This window comes from Mesoplodon mirus, assembly GCF_964341445.2.
Source record: "Mesoplodon mirus genome assembly, chromosome: 3".
NCBI lineage: Eukaryota > Metazoa > Chordata > Mammalia > Artiodactyla > Ziphiidae > Mesoplodon > Mesoplodon mirus.
The window spans coordinates 43,037,742-43,055,052 of record NC_138978.1 but is presented as its reverse complement, the minus strand read 5'-3'; the positions used below and the strand labels follow the sequence as shown (position 1 = coordinate 43,055,052).

Genomic DNA, 17,311 nt, shown 5'->3' with positions numbered 1-17,311 from the left:
CCGTAGGGAGCTCTTTCTTGCAAAAAGCTCTTTCCTGCCAAAAGCTACTTACATTACTAGTAATTTTCCTTGAGAGGTGGGGCTGCAGATGTGTGTGTTTCGGTATAAGTTAATTTTAAAATAAATTATCTTAATTTTCAGATATCTTTGTGGATTTCTTGGCTTACATCCCATCAATAAATCTCATAGGGTGGAGCAGCAATTCTTGATGTCATTCAATGAATTATCAGCTTTTAATTTATCAAAAGTAGGCAAGGTTACAGATATTTGTAGTTTATGAGAGTAGATAAATTTTTCCACTTAAGAATTTTAATTTTTAAATAATTACATATTCACAGGAAATTGCAAAGATAGAATCAAAAGCAATTGATTTCTGTATATTAATCATGTATCCTACAACCTTGCTATAACTGCTTATCAGTTCCATGAGTTTTTTGTTCTGTTTTATTTTTGCAATTCCTTGGGATTTTCTTTATTGAGAATCTTTTCATACGCGAACAACATATCGTGTTTTACTATTGCTTCTGGCCAATGTTCAAAAACAAAATTCTCTAAGCTTTCCCCTAGTCAATATTTTCGCCTTTATCCTTTGTATCTTTCCCACTCATACCTCAGGAATGGGCTCTGGTAATTGTCAAGGAAATTCTAATGTAACATAGAGACAGGTAAACATCCCCAAGGGAAAGAAAAACTAGTGGGAAGTGGAAAAATTCCTATTCTGAGCCAACTGATTATCAACTAATTTATCTTTCCCCACCCCTGAAAAATGGGGGTAATCAGTAGAATCATTCCCGTGTTTATAATCAAGGTATAATTTAATACTACAGTGAAACAAGTAGACAAAAAAATGTGCAGTTCAATGAATTTTGAAAAATGCATATGCCTGTTACTTGTGTCCTATAACACATTTCCATTATCCTAGAGAGTTCTCTTACCCCTTCTAGGCAACCCCTCACTCCTCCAGTGACTACCACTCTACCATTTTACAACATAGATCAGCTTTGCCTGTTCTAGAAGTTCATACACATGGAATCATACTGTACATACTTTCTGGTGTCTTGCCTCTTTTATTCAGCATAATATTTTGACATTCACCCACATTGCTGCAAGTATCATTAGTTTTTCTTTGTTGCTGCTGAGTAGTATTCCATTGTCAGAATACACCACATTTGCTTGTTGATGGGCACCTGGACTATCCCTAGTTTTTGTCTATTACGAATAAGATTACTGTTGGTTTGCATTCTGCAGGCCTGCAAGGTCTGTACTTTCCCAGCTTCAAGACTGAAGAAAGAGCTTGGAGTCAGCAACAGACACATCAGTGGTTTAATGGATGGGGGAGCTTACACGTCTGAAGCAAGGTCCTGGAGCCACACCCCACCATGCGCTATGGACGGCAGGGCAGGACATGGTGGCAGTCTTCACTCCCGGGGGGCAGGGGGAGATTACCAGTTATAGGAGGAATTGATATCAGGTGGGCTCATTGGTTACCAGGGAAACCAGCAGAGGGGCATGCCCCTAACCACCCCTTTGATAAGCATAGTGGAGAGTTCTTATCTAAAGCTAGAACAATCATTAGCTGGGGCCTGGGCAAGTATGTAAGAAATTCAGTCATGTGAGCAGCGTGTAGGTGAGGCAGGACCTGATGGAGCAGGGGATGTACAGAGAGCAAGAGCACAGCCATCGAGTGGCCTGACCATACAACTACTATGAACATTCTTTTTTTTTTTTTTGCGGGCCTCTCACTGTTGTGGCCTCTCCCGTTGCAGAGCACAGGCTCTGGACGCGCAGGCCCAGTGGCCATGGCTCACCGGCCCAGCCGCTCCACAGCATGTGGGATCTTCCCCGACCGGGGCACGAACCCGTGTCCCGTGCATTGGCAGGCGGACTCTCAACCACTGCACCACCAGGGAAGCCCACTATGAACATTCTTATACAAAGAGATTTGTGGATATGTTTTCATTTCTCTTCGATTAATGCCTGAGAGTAGAATTTTGGGGCCATTGGGTAGATGTATACTTTAAAAGAAACTGCAAATCTTAGACACAACAGCCGTGTATGAGAGTTCCAGTTATCACATCCTTGGCAACATATCGTGTTGTCAGTGTTTTCATTTTAGCTATTTCAGTGACTCTGAGGTGAAATCTTTTTTTTTTTTTTTTTTTTTTTTTGCGGGCCTCTCACTGTTGTGGCCTCTCCCATTGCGGAGCACAGGCTCTGGACGTGCAAGCTCAGCGGCCATGGCTCACGGGCCCAGCCGCTCCGCGGCATGTGGGATCTTCCCAGACCGGGGCACGAACCCGTGTCCCCTGCATCGGCAGGCGGACTCTCAACCACTGCGCCACCAGGAAAGCCCTGTTTGTAGATTTTTTGATGATGGTCATCCTGACCGATGTGAGGTGATACCTCATTGTGGTATCAGATCCAGTTAATTGTTAGGAAAAATTAATTATCTCTAATCAGCAAGTCTTCTTTATCATGTACCCAGATTTGTGTTAGGTTCCAGGGGGAAGAAACAAATAAAGAAGACCTAATACTTGCCCTTGAGAACCAATATTCATATTTAGGAGACATGATTTATGTACCACTTATACTGTGAGGAAGTGGTCTAAGCTGCAGATCCATACTGGAATCCATGTGAGTTATCAGTGAAGTAAGGTGTCAGACGAGGAAGGATGGGATGGGCTAGTGGAAGCTTGACAGGTGATGAAAATTCACATTTGTAAAGGGATCTATGCAGAGAAGAAATAAAGATAACGTATTTAGAGATAGGTAAAAGAAAGCCTGAGACAACAAATGGAATATAAGATTTTAATGTTTCTAACAAAAGCTGCTTATTAAATGACAGAACTCTTAGTGATGCACATTTAGGTGGTATCCAGCCTTTGGCTAATAAAATAATGCTGCCACCAATCCTTGCACACATGTTTTGAGCATGCCTGTGAGTACATAGGTAGGAAACATTCCAGTGAGTAGAACTGCTGCTCAAAGACTATGTACCATTTTATTATATATTGAAAATATCATTCTGAAATAGTTACTATTCTACATTTCCACCAACAGATGGTATCACTATCTCAGATATTACAGGTATCAGAGTTTTTTATCTTTTCCAAACTTACAGATGAAAAGTAAATTTTCATAGTGATTGTATTTTACCCTTTTTATTAACAAGACTGAGTATCTTTCAGAGAAATTTTGTATTTCTTTTCTCTGAACTGCCTGTGTAGGTCCTTACTCCATGTCTCCTTTGCATTGTTGGTTTTTCCCTCATTTTTTTTTAATTATGAAAGAATCACCTTTTATTTTTTTAATTTTTTTTGGCCACACCATGCAGCACATGGTATCTTAGTTCCCTGACCAGGGATTGAATCCACGACTCCTGCATTTGAAGTGCAGAGTCTTAACCACTGGACTGCCAGACAAGTCCCTCCCTCATTGCTTTTTAAGAACTCTCAAATTTTTAGGAATTTTTATCTCTTATACCTATTCCACATGTTTCTGACTAGTTTATAATTCAGTCTGTTGACATATTAATTATATTTTGAACATCCAGAGGGTTTTTTTTGACTTTTTATTTTATTTTGTAAATTATGAAATTTCCCAAGTCCCCCTTTATTTTTTCCTCCTTTTTACCCTCATTGACTTTTTAAATTTTACTACTCTATTTTCTAGAGCAGTTTCAGATTTACAGAAAGAATGTGCAGAAAGTACATAGAGTTTCCATATAACCAACCCCATTCTCCCTTCCTCACCCCGCCACTCCAAAGTTTCCCCTACTACTAACATCTTCCATAGTGTGGTATGTTTATTACAACTGATGAACAAATATTGATAGGTTATTATTGAATAAAGTTTACATTAGTGTTCACTCTTTGTGTTGTAAAGTTCTCTGGGTTTAAACAAATTGTTATATAAATGAGCACAAGTAGCCTCTGTATATTGGCCCTGTGTTACTTATTTCTTTAAATCAGGCTGAGACCCATTAGTTCAAAAGCCTGCCAGTGCCAAACTCAAATTTTTACACATCCAATTGTTTTAGATATATCCCTGATAAGCATACTTTTAGCTATGTAATGCCTGTCTGCTTTGTGTGTCCTGTGAAACTGCACCCAACATCTGCTAGCCATAGGTAAGATAAACTCTGTAGCTACAGAGACCCCAAGCCACTGCTGCCCTGCAGAGCCCTCAACTCTTCACTGTTCTGTGATGTGACATTACTAGACACATAAGCCCTCTCTCCAACCCATCTCCTCCCTGGGAGTTCCCTTGCCCTCCTCCCCTTCTGCATGGTGTTCCCTGTGCCTCCAAATGGTCTCATACTGTGGGGATTGCCACCTGCGAAATCCTGTCAAAGTGCTGCTCAAATAAAGGCTTCTTGTGTGCTACCACCACCTCGTGGTCATATCTTTTTCCTTGATCAGCCCTGAAATCCTCAAATTTACTACATTAATACATGCATAATGCCATGTTTCTACCATTTCTGAATCATACAGAACCACTTTACCACTTTAAAAATACCCTATGCTCCACGTATTCCTCCCTCCCTCTTCCTAAACCCCTAGCAACCACTGCTCTTTTCACTGTTTCCATAATTTGGCCTTTTCCAGAATGTCATATAATTGGGATCATACAGTACATAAGCTCTTCAGACTGGCCTCTTTACTTAGCAATATGCATTTAACGTTCCTGCGTGTCTCTTTGTGGCTTGATGGCTCATTTCTTTTTATCACTGAACAATATTCCATTGTCTAAATGTACCACAGGACATATTGGTTGCTTCCAGTTTGGGGGCAATTATGAATAAAGATGCTGGGAACATTTATGTTCAAGTTTTTGTGTGGATGTAGTTTTCAACTCATTTGTGTTATACCTAGAAGCCTGATTGCTAGAACATATAGTAAGCACATATTTAGCTTTGTAAGAAACTGCCAAACTGTTTTCCTATGTGGCTGTATCATTTCGCATTCTCACCAGCAATGAATGAGAGTTTCTTTTGCTCCACATCTTTGTCAGCATTTGATGTTGTCAGTGTTTTAAATTTCAGCCATTCTAATAGGTTTTTCATGATATCTCATTGCTTTAATTTGCAATTCCTAATGACACATTATGTTGAGCTCCTTTTCCTGTGTTTGTTTCCCATCCATATATCTTCTGTGGTGAAGTGTCTGTTCAGATGTTCTATCCATTTTTATGTTGGGTTTTTTTTATTGTTAAGTTCTGAGAGACTTTGTATTTAGTAGTCCCCATCCCCATCGGTGGTTTTGCTTTCTGCAGTGTCAGTTACCCAAGATCAACCATTGTCTGAAAAAATTAAATGGAAAATTCCAGAAATAATTCATAAGTTTTAAATTGGGAGCCATTCTGAGTAGGTTGATGAACTCTCATGCTGTCCTGCTCTGTCCTGCCCAGAATGTGAATCATTCCTTCATCCAGGGTATCCTACTCCTTAGTTACTTAGTAGACATGTTGGTTATCAGAATGACTGTCACAATATCTCAGTGCTTGTGTTCAAGTAACCCTTATTTTTCTTAATAATGACCCCAAAGCACAAAAGTAGAAATTTTGGCGATTTGGACGTTCCCTTACTGTGGCTAATTTATAAATTAAACTCTATCATAGGTATGTATGTATAGGAGAAAACATAGTATATATAGGGTTCAGTACTATCTGGGGATTCAGGAATCCACTGGGTTCCTGGAATGTATCCCTTGCAGATAAGGAGGGACTACTGTATTTTGGATACAAATCCTTTATCTGATATATCTTTTACAAATATTTTTTCTCAGCCTGTAACTTATCTTTCCTTTCTCATAACAAAAGCTTTTGCAGATTTAAAAAAAAAAAAAAAAAGCTTTTCCAGAGCAGACTTTTATTTTAATGAATTAAAATTTTAATTTAATGAATTAATGCTTGATCTGTTATACCTTTTATTGACCTTTATAATTCAATTTATTTACTTATTTTTCTGTTGCATAATTCAATATTTTTTCTATTCATGGTTTCCAGCTGGTGTGTTTGCTTAGAAAGAGTTTTCTAGGCCATGTTCCAAGTTATACAGCCACTTTTTCTATTTATTTTATGTTTTCAAATTAATCTATGCAAAATGATTTCTATTATAAGGATTTTGACAGAAATATAACATTTTTTTTCCAAAAAATACCCAGTTGTCCTTCCAGTTATTAAATAATCTATCTTTCTGTACTGATACCAAATTTCATCTTTGTCATAAACTAAATTCCTCTATGTATTTGAAATTATAAACTGTTTCATTGAGCTCTCTTCTCATGAGCCAAATTCAGATTTTTCAAAAATGATAATATTTATACATTGTTCTAACTTATAGAACAATTCCATGCTCAGTACCTTTTTTAAAAAAATATTTTTTCTATAAAAGTCTATAGAAAACAAAACAAACAAAACATGTTTTGTTTTATGAAAAGGTTCAAGATATTTTTATTTGATGACCTCAAATTTCCACACTGAGTTACCCGTGCTTTACAGTTGTTCTTAATAGAAAATGCTCTAATATTTTCCATTATATCTTTGAGAATAAATTTTCACTTTTTTTCTTGTTTCCTGTAAGATTGTTATAAACCTGAAAATTTATGAAAATATGTATTATGTAACCTTAAAATGTATCAAATTATAAATCCAGCTAAATATAAAAATGAGTAGAAAATAATGATGAAATTATCGTTATTATTTTATAATAGATATAAAGGTAACTGGTAGTTAGCTTGTAATCACTCTATTTTATTTGTTACATAATGCACTTAAAACACATTCAAAATAATCAGTGTTTTGGATCCATAAGTAAAGTTTAATTGTTTAAGGGAATAAAATTAACTTCATTGGCAGTGTTCAAATAGCTCAAATTATTTTCAAATATTATTATACAAACATATCATAAAATGGGGATTAAACAGTTTACACCTAAAATAGTATTCCTTTCCACATACAAAATAATTTTTAATATTTTATATGTTAATTGATTAATCAATCAATTAATTAGTTGACACATTGGTACTGAGACTCTTCTGGCCTCAAGGATGAGAAATCCTAAATTTATTTGGTGGTCTTTTTCAAGTGGCGATATAACAGGAGGGATTGGGAGAGACAAGAAGGCCTTAATGTGGGGGAAACAGAGAGTCCTAGAGTTTCAACTATGTCTGCATCCTCCCCTCAATGAGTGGGGCAGGGACAAAAATGTGAGGGTCTGGCATGTGTCCTATTCCCACACCTTATTCTAGTCAGGAACTAAATGTCAACTTTGAGAATTTCTGACTCTCTAAACTGAAAGAACATCTGTGGTAGCCCAGTTGTATCAGGAAGGCAAAACAAAAAATGAAATATTTTAACATGGGGACACCCGTAGGAGCAGGCAGTGGTGGTTTAAGACATCTGCTGGTAATACCCAAGAGAGTTGAGAGGTGTTGTGTGGAACATAAAAATTTTATAAGAGCATATAGTGAATAAGAGAAGTAATAAAATTAAACATTTGTTTGGTGAGAATTTTCTATACTTGAAGAAAGATGAGAATTATCCAATTCAAAAAGCACTATCAAGCTTAAGCTAGAAAAAGAAACATAAATTCATACATAGATTCATTACAACTAAAGTGCAATAAATCTTAAAAGCTGTCTGAGAGAAAGAATGTTTATCAATGAAGGAACAGTTATCAGAGTGGTAGCAGTTTTCTTAATGGCAGCAATGGAAACCGTATATCATATTTCTTAAGGGAAACAGTCTGATGAACTAAAATTCTGGTAAAGTACAAAATTAAGGCGTCTTCAGGAAAAATAAGAGACTTCACCCTCAACAAAGGAAGCTTAAAATTGATATATTCTCAAAAAATTAATCATGACTGATCAGTAAAAACGTGTTTTATTAAATGAGGTAATGTTAGTAAATTGGACAGTTTTATGTAAAAACAAAAAAGGATATTTACCAAATTTTGCTCAAGAAAATATAGAAAACCATTTAATGTCAATGTCCATTTGAGTTTGTAAAAGGGAAAAATAATTGTTGAATAACTATCCCAGAACAACTCAGAATCTAGATTTATTGTTGCACTTTTTAAAATTTTGCAGTTTTCACGCTTTGTGAGGAACTCAAGAGTATAAATAAAAGTAGGAAGGATTTTAGATGATATCACATTGACTATATAATTCTGATATCACAATCTGATAAATGAATTCTTAAAAAAGATAAATTTCACTATGGGTGCAAAATTAAAGCTATTAAATAAAATATTATTAAACCAAATTCAAAAACTTGTTTAAAGTAATATTTAACAATTACTACATTACACTAATCTTCAAATTGCTGAACTTCACTGCTAAAAAAATTGTGATTTAATAACGTATATTAACAATCCTAATTAGAAAAAAAAGGTTCAATTTTTTTTTTTTTTTTTTTTTTTTGCGGTACGCAGGCCTCTCACTGTTGTGGCCTATCCCGTTGCAGAGCACAGGCTCTGGACGCGCAGGCTCAGCATCCATGGCTCACGGGCCCAGCTGCTCCACGGCATGTGGGACCTTCCGGGACCGGGGCACGAACCCGCGTCCCCTGCATCCGCAGGCAGACTCTCAACCACTGCGCCATCAGGGAAGCCCCTAAAAGGTTGAATTTATATTAAAGATTTTTTATATATTCAACCTCCATTATATTTTCTCTTCTTCTTCCTCTTGTTCATTCTGCTTCCATATTCCTTATTCTTATGCATCCTCCTTCTCTCCCTCTCCCTCAGTTGTGTCTTGGCAATTCTTCAGCCTTTGCACATCGACATTGATTTGTGTCAATTTGTCAATTTATGGAAAAAAAAAAACTATTGGGATATTGGAACTATCCTGAAATTATAATTTATCGGGGGAGAAAGATTTGAAACTTTTAAAGAAATGATTCTTCCCATTTACGAACATGGTATATCATTTTTCATTTACTTAAAATTTTCATGCTTAGAATATTGCCATGCACATTGTAAGTGCTCAATGTGTTTTAGCAATTATTGCAATCTTAGCGGTATCTGAACTTGTCTTTACTTTCCTCCCTACTCTGTTATTGGATGACATGTGTCCAAATGTGAGCACTATTCCTCTATCATGCAAATTTTGGACACTTTTACTTTCCTCATTTAAATAATTCTGTATTTTAAAGTATTTCAGTATGAATCTATAATACAGCATAATTACAAAGAAATAAATTTAAAATGTTTACATGAATAAAGAAATATATTTTGTTCCTTATCACATAAAGGTTTACCATACATCCAAGTCATATTTTCTCCTTCAGTGAGTTGTATGGTATGTGGCTTTTTACTCTGGGGAAAAAAATCTAAGAAACTCATTTGGAAGAAATAAATTAATAACTTAGTAAACTTTTATTTTTCTCTGAGTCCATAGATTACAATCCCCCACCAAAAGTGTAAGAGAGCATAGTCTAGTTGGAGCAGAATTCCCCACAATGAGATCCTACATAATCTGTTAAAGGGAAATATAATCCTTTAAGGGATACAGAGAAAACATCTTTTTTAAAAAAAAGCCCTACCCATACAGATGGCCAAAAAACACATGAAAAGATGCTTAACATCACTAATCATTAGAGAAATGTAAATCAAAAGTATAATGGAGTATCACCTCACACAAGTCAGAATGGGCGCCATCAAAAAATCTACAAACAATTAATGCTGGAGAGGGTGTGGAGAAAACGGGACCCCCCCCTACACTGTTGGTGGGAAGGTAAATTGGTAAAACCATTATGGAGAACAGTACGGAGATTCCTTAAAAAACTAAATATAGAACTACCATATGATCCAGCAGTCCCTCTCCTGGGCATATATCCAGAGAAAACCATAATTTGAAAAAATACATGCACACAAAAGTCATGGCACCACTATTTACAATAACCAAGACATGGAAGCAACCTAAATGTCTATCGACAGAAGAGTGGATAAAGAAAATGTTGTACATATATACAATGGAATATTACTCAGCCATAGAAAGAATAATGAAATAATGCCTTTATCAGCAACTTGGATGGACCTGGAGATTGTCATACTGAGTGAAGTAAGTCAGGCAGAAAGACAAATATCCTATGATGTCGCTTATATAAGGAATCTAAAAAAAGGTACAAATGAACTTATTTACAAAACAGAAATAGAGTCACAGATGTACAAAACAAACTTATGGTTACCAGGGGGAAAGAGGGGTTAGGGATAAATTGGGAGATTGGGATTGACATATACACACTGCTATATATAAAATAGATAACTAATAAGGACCTACTGTATAGCACAGGGAACTCTACTCAATACTCTATAATGACCTATATGAGAAAAGAATCTAAAAAAGAGTGGATACAAGTATATGTATAACTGATTCACTTTGCTGTACACCTGAAACTAATACAAAATCATAAATCAACTGTACTCCAATAAAATTTTAAAAAATAAAAATAAAAAAGCCCTACCGAGAAATAAATTTTTGAGTTTTAAAGGGATGAAAGGAGAAATCTATCAGATGTCAGGGTCAGTGTGGATTTTTTCAGTCGAAATAAAAATGGTTGGTGGTTGGCCTGAGGTTAAGAGAAAAGGCAAGAGTAATGATCACACATATTTTTTAGAGAAGACTTTATTTGCCTGTGCAAATCAGTCAGTCTACATTATTTGATTAGGCACTTAGTGAGTGCAGAGATCTTTATTAAGGACTGAGCCTGATGGAATATCCCTCTTTTAACTGGTCTCTTCTTTATTTTCTTGAAATTTCTATCTTAATCCTATTTAAAGAGAATCAAATAAAAGGGAAATTTTGGGAGTCTCTGGAAAGATACTAGAAAGGTAAGGCATTCCTATAGGTGGTATTTGGAAGGAATGTTAAGAACCCGTTGATACCTAGAAAGCTAGGAACTCATCATGTACATATATGAATCAAATACACAGTGACTCCTGGTTCATACTCTCACCTTTTGGTTACTGTCTTCCTTCACAAAACAGTTCACAGTGAATGGCATTCAGGGGCCAATCATGGCTCCATTAGGTGGAAAAGTTGAGTTCAGTAGCCAGGTGTCCCCACCACAGAGTGCAGAACACATAGAAATACGCTGGTTCTGGAACCACTACACAAAACCTGTTCACCTGTACTAGAATGGTAGACTTGTATGGAGAAACCATCTCCAAGTATGTGGAGTGGACAGAGCTCCTGAAAGAAGCCACTGGAGAGGGTAAGGTGACCCTCAGGATCCTTAATGTGAATGCTGCTGCTGATGGGTGGTACCATTGTTTCTTCAAAGATGGTGATTTCTGTGATGAGGCCATCAGAGAAGTGAAGGTCACAGGTAAGGATGGATCCCTCTGAGGCTTCTAAGCATCCACGATTCTCAATCCATCTGAGGCTGAGTATTAGGAATATTCTTAGTGTTTCTGACCATTTTGTATTACAGGGTTTGGTTAGCAAGTTCAAATTCATGCATTTAGTCTTTAAATGGGGAAGAGTGTAGGATTAAGAATGCAAATTGTGTCTGTGCACATATTACCTTTATCAGCAAGAACTGTCTGTTTTCCCAGGTCCATGTGCACTGTTAGAACTTTAAAGTATCAACAGAATCCTTTCAGGATTTGTTACTATTTGTTTCAATTATTTTTGACAACACTTTAGTAAAACTTGACTCTCTAAACCACCTAAATCTTTACAACTGTCTCCTTAATGATCATTCTTATTCCCATTTCTCCCTGACTCAATTTGCTGACTACTTAGTTCTTAAATCTAGTTCAGAAAGCCTTCATCTATAATCTTCTGTGTCCTCCAATATCACCTCAGTCTCAGTTTTCTGAATAACAAAGAAATGGTGGCAAGATGGAGGACTTGAAGTAAACTGAAAGGCTTCCAAATGTGAGGGCACAAGGGTAGGCACCTAGGCCCATTCACATTTAACATTTTCATTAGCTATTGTGACGCTCATCTGTATTGCCTAGAGCTAAGCTATTCAATATGATAGCCACTAGCCACATGTGGCTACTTACATTTATGTTTAAATTAAATAAAATTAAATTTAGGCAAAATTTAAAGTAAAAAATTAAATAAAATTGAAAATTTAGTTCTTTAGTCTCACTGACCACATCTTGATCTTAGCCAAAAGGCCAAGAAGGGATCACTGACCACATCTTAGGTGCCAAAGTCTCACGTTGCAAAAAGCTACTGAATGGACAGCACGGATATGGAATATTTCCATCACTGCAGAAACTTTTATCAGACAGAGCTGCTCTAGAGTAACTCTTTAAATCTCTACTCATTCTTTCTTTGCCCACACATTAGGCAATTCTTAACATCCCCAGCAATGTCCTGAAAATTTTCAAAAACTTGTTTATTTTCTCTAAACTGATATCTACTGCTTTATTTTGATAATAGTAGTGCGTTACCTGTTTTATTCAAAGAGCACATAAATTAAAGTTTCAATTAAAGTTGCAAACTTGCCTTTATGCTATTTACTGCTTATTAATAAATTATGGTAGCTCATACGTGGCTAATGACGAATATACAAGAAAAAATGTTACACTATAAATTCTATGAGGACTGAGATCTTGATTGTTTTTGTTCATCATTATGTCCATGGACCTAGCCCAGTCTCCTAGATTTAGTAAATAATCAATAAATATTTTTGACTAAGTGAATAAATGAAACAAACAGGCATTTCCTCTCCTGACTTTTTAGGACAAGGTTGTTAATTTGGATATCATAACCCTTCAGTCTGACTTAGCCTTTTCCCCTTTTGATTAGCTTGTAGAAGCCATCAGAGCCCCACAGCACTTGACTATCAGTATATCTAAGGGCATAAGGTTTAAAGTAGAAGAAGGGGACTTTTCTTTCTCTCTAATGTTTCCCCATCCCTTCACCTAAATATTGTTTTCCCCTTTCTTTCCAACCAGCTACAAGCCTGGAAACGCAGATTCTTGTGCATCCTTCTAATACCAAAGGTCTTTTAGTGGAGTGTAATTCAAGAGGTTGGTTCCCGCAACCTCAAATGGAATGGAGAGACAGCAGAGGAGAGATCATTCTACCTTCATCAAAATTTTACTCACAGGATACTGACAAATCATTCAATCTGAAGATGACCCTTCTTCTAAGATGGAGCTCCTATGGGAATGTCACTTGCTACCTTCAAAACCTGTAACTGGTCAAGAGGAAGGAACAAGCATTGTCCTATCAAGTGAGATCTGTGTGTTTGTTCTTCAAATGATGGCCACTGTCATCAAATTTATAAACTAAAGAGAAAAATTAATACACTTTCTTCACTTGGTTTTTAGGATATTATATTCTCTTGGCTTTGTTCACCATCTTGCTTGTCTTCTTTCTTATTCTCTTCTGCTACTTCATCTTTTTCGCTCCACCTTCTTGATATATGAGTTTCCCAGGGCATAGTCTTTGAGTCTTTTTTCTCTATTGTGACTTAATTCTATCTCATGGCTTTACATAAAATCAATATGATAAGAATTCCTCGAATGATATCTTCTACCCAGACCTCTCTCCCAAACTCTAGTCTCATCTCTAAACTCAACATCTCAGTGTGGAAGTCTAGTAAATATCCTGAATCAAACAGATCAAAAACTAAACTCTTAATCAGCTGTCAACTTGTGTGATTTACTGCCTTCCCAGTCACACTTCCTATTTTTGTTTTCTCAGAAAAAAATCCTTGAAGTCATCCTTGACTCCCATCTTTCTCTTATATTCGACATCACACGTGTCAAGAGATATGTCGAGAGATACTAGCTTTACCTTTAAAATATACCCAGTGTCTCACCACTTCTTACCACCTTTGCTGCCCTCCAAGTCTGAGACACCATCACCTATGGTCTGAACATTGGCAATAGCAACTGAAAAGTTCTCCCTACTACTTCTCTTGTCCACTATGGTATATTCTCAACGCATGGATAGGAGGATCCATTTAAAACATGAGATATATGTCACCCTCTGTTCAAGACCCTGCAATTGTTCCCCATTTTATTCAAAGTAAAATGCCCCACAATGTCCAGCACTATCTCTGCCCCCGTTACCTATCTGACCTCATCCCCTAATGTTCTCTGTGTCTCCTCTAGTCTAGTCACACAGAACTCCTTGCTGTTCCCCAACCGTGACAGAACTGCTCCTGCCTGGGGTCTTTGCTCCAGTTGTTCCCTCTTCCCAGAATGCTATAATTCCAATAAATTACCTATCTCCTTCAGATCTATACTCAAGTCTCACCTTGTAAGTAAGGACCACTTTAACAAACCAACTTGAAAAAATGTAACCTTTACCACCCCCTCCACCTGACATTTCCTATCACCTTACCCTCTTTTAATTTTTATTTTTTATACAGTAGTATCACCTTTTAACCTGCTATGTAACTTATTTATTATGTTTATTGTCACTTATCTATCTCCCTTTCTAAAACATGAAGATAGAGATCTTTGTTGTAATATACCCCAGTTTCTTCAAATATTGCATGGCATATAGTAGGTAAGCAATAAATAATCAATACTTGAATGATTGAAATAAAATAAAATGAGTGCCTTGGAAACTGCTAAGTAAATGTACATGTATTAGTATTTGTATATGTCTGTGAAATTCATGTTGGACAGATGCTGAGAGGGGTATCCCAATTCAAGATTATTATAATAGGAATAAGTCCCCAACAGGTTTAGCAGTTTACTACTTTTAGAACATTTTTGTGTTTATTTCTCTGGGCAGAAAGACATCAGATTCCCAAACAAAATGATAGGTGTCTATGCCCAGTATGTGCAAACCAGCAAACCAAAGCAGTTGCTTGTTCACACGAATAGGAAAGGAGGAAAGCTTATGTAAACGTATGTCTCAATGTATTCAAGAAGAATAATGCCAGACCCAGTGAATACATTGGAGAATTCAGAACTGCGCATATATTGGTTGCTTAGACAAAAGGACTGAAGGACTGAGTTGGTCTGAGGCTTAGTAGGAAGAACCCAGCTCTGCCTTAGGGAGAACATGAGACAGAATGGATGGGAAGAATTGGGGTGAGCAGCCTTCATTCACCTTTGCTCCAGTCTCAAACTAATCACACTTGGCTCAGTCCCACTCCAGACCCTTTGTCACTTTTCACTCACCCAATTACAACTACCTCCCCAAACTGGCTTAGATCTAATATCCCACTGTCATGGGGTCTTGAATGCTTCGGATGAATCTATTTCCGATAAACTGTTTCCATGGAATACAATTTGGATACTGATTCTGGTCATAATTCTGGTTCTGCTGCTGCCATTTATCATGGTGCCCAGTGTCGATTGATATTACAGATTACAAGGTAAGTGGGCTTGAAGAGCAGGAGATATAAAGTGGGGGTGGGAGAGCTAAAGCTGCCTGTCCCTTGATTCCCAAGCCCATCTACCTCAGGAAGTTCTAAACTCTCGGGACAGATGTTAGACATACGCCCTTCATCATTCCTGGTCCTAGATATTCTTTAGCCGAGGAGCTTCTGACAATGCTGTTTATCTGAAAGCCTGGGCTTTCTTGTACCTCAGTCAAATTGAAATCCTTTTTTTTTTTCCTGTATGGTGATAGCTTTCCCAACAAACTGGGAGATCTTTTTAACATTTAGCATTTAACATGTAACACAGTTTACACATATTTCTTACTTGACTCCTTAAATGGTCCAATGACCCCGTCAGGGGCAGGAAATAAAGTGCTAATTACACAGGACAGAAACAGTGGAGCAGAGGTCACTTAATAGTCTGTAGCATCAGGAAAATAGGACATGCAGGGAGAGTTACACCAGGTGGCCTACCCTTCCTAGGGAGAAAGTTTTCATCCATCTCAACTATGTTGTATTGGGGGAAATGGACTTGGAGGATTTGGGGGGAAATTTTAAGACACAATAAAATAGCTGTTTGATTTGAGGGTGTGCTCAATTTTAAAAGCTTCAAATGCACAGATCCTTTCTGGTATAGCTCTATCTTTCAAGACTACATTCTTCTGAGGTCTCTTTCTGCCTGAAAACCTGGACTTCCACAAAGACTCTCTCTTTGGTAGGTCAATGTTCTGCATGTTCTCCAGGAGCACAGCTGAGAGGAGCCACAGTTCACAGTCTCTTGTATGTTCCAGAGCAGGTACCAAATACTGTCTGCTTATTACCTGACACACAGGTGAGCAAGACTCCTCCCGGGCCCCTTGGTGTATGGTGCTGTGTCCCACAAATCCTATAGAGGTACTTCTGTTTATGCATGGATGCCACATTTTTGTTGTTGATGGGGAGATAAAAATGAGGGCTATCTTATGCCACCATGATGCTCATGAGTCTTTGTATCCCATATTTTACACACTAAGTTAGACTGCGCATAATACTCTCCAGCAGAGGACTGGGCACGACCTGTGGTAGTAAGCACCCCTGTCATAGACTATTTTCATGGAAAGACTATATAGCCAAGTGACACCATGACATGTGCTGAATAAGATTTTAAACAAAATGCTGTCTAACCACACTTCCATTGATGAAATTCTTACTTTCAGAGCTCTTATGATCTCTTAGGCAGTTCAGACATCTCCAGACCTATCCTACTCCAGCCTATTTTGAACCTATACAATACCAGGACTAGTGCATAACTTTGCCTCATCCTCCAAATGAGGGACATTGATTGATGGATTAGATAGAGAAAAAGAAAGATAAGTCGCTTTTCTCTGGGTCTGTTTAGGCTCAGCCCAAAACTGGTCCCATCTTAGAAACAGCTCTGCTTATTGTCCCAGTGACAAACAGCTTTAGACCTAAGACTTTAGATCCTTGGGATCCTCTAGTCCTAAGCCTTAGCCATATTTTTTCCCTTGGTCCTATTCTAAATAAATACAAAGGGATGGCATTAAAATATAACTCTTGCTTTCTTCGTGCATTTCCCCCAGTGCAAAGTGTCTCCACACCAATAACTGATGATTATCTCTTTTTACCTTCAGATTGCTCCTGCAATGTGATACCTCCTTGGCCAGTGGGCATACCGGTATTCTTGACGTCAATATGTGTGACTGTCTTCCTCATTATCTATTTGCATCACAAAAAAGAGGTATGTGGGACCAGAAAGATGAGAACTTCATGAAAGTATCTCCTTTCCCAAGTGTTTAGTAGCTGGCAAAACATTTAGCTGAAGAAGAGTAACAGGCTATTTATCAGAAAGCCTGGGCTTCTTGTACCTCAAATATTTGTTTGAATTACATGAACAATAAACTTTTGGATCTCATGTCACTGAGTTTGGATTCCAGCCTCCAGAATTTGTGGGCTTAATGATACAAACTGATGATGTTTCTCCTCCATAGCAAAAGAATAT

At 37.3% G+C, this 17,311-nt stretch overlaps 1 pseudogene across 1 annotated transcript in view; it reads left to right on the top strand.

Annotated features, from left to right (window-relative positions):
* LOC309800769 overlaps positions 1-13,308 on the top strand; it is a 28,647-nt pseudogene extending 15,339 nt beyond the window's left edge. Inside the window, exons 5-6 of the transcript in view lie at positions 10,991-11,331; positions 12,920-13,308. The product of the transcript in view is annotated as an uncharacterized misc_RNA (transcript). The remainder of the gene's footprint in view (positions 1-10,990; positions 11,332-12,919) is intronic.
* Positions 13,309-17,311: the final 4,003 nt, after the last annotated feature.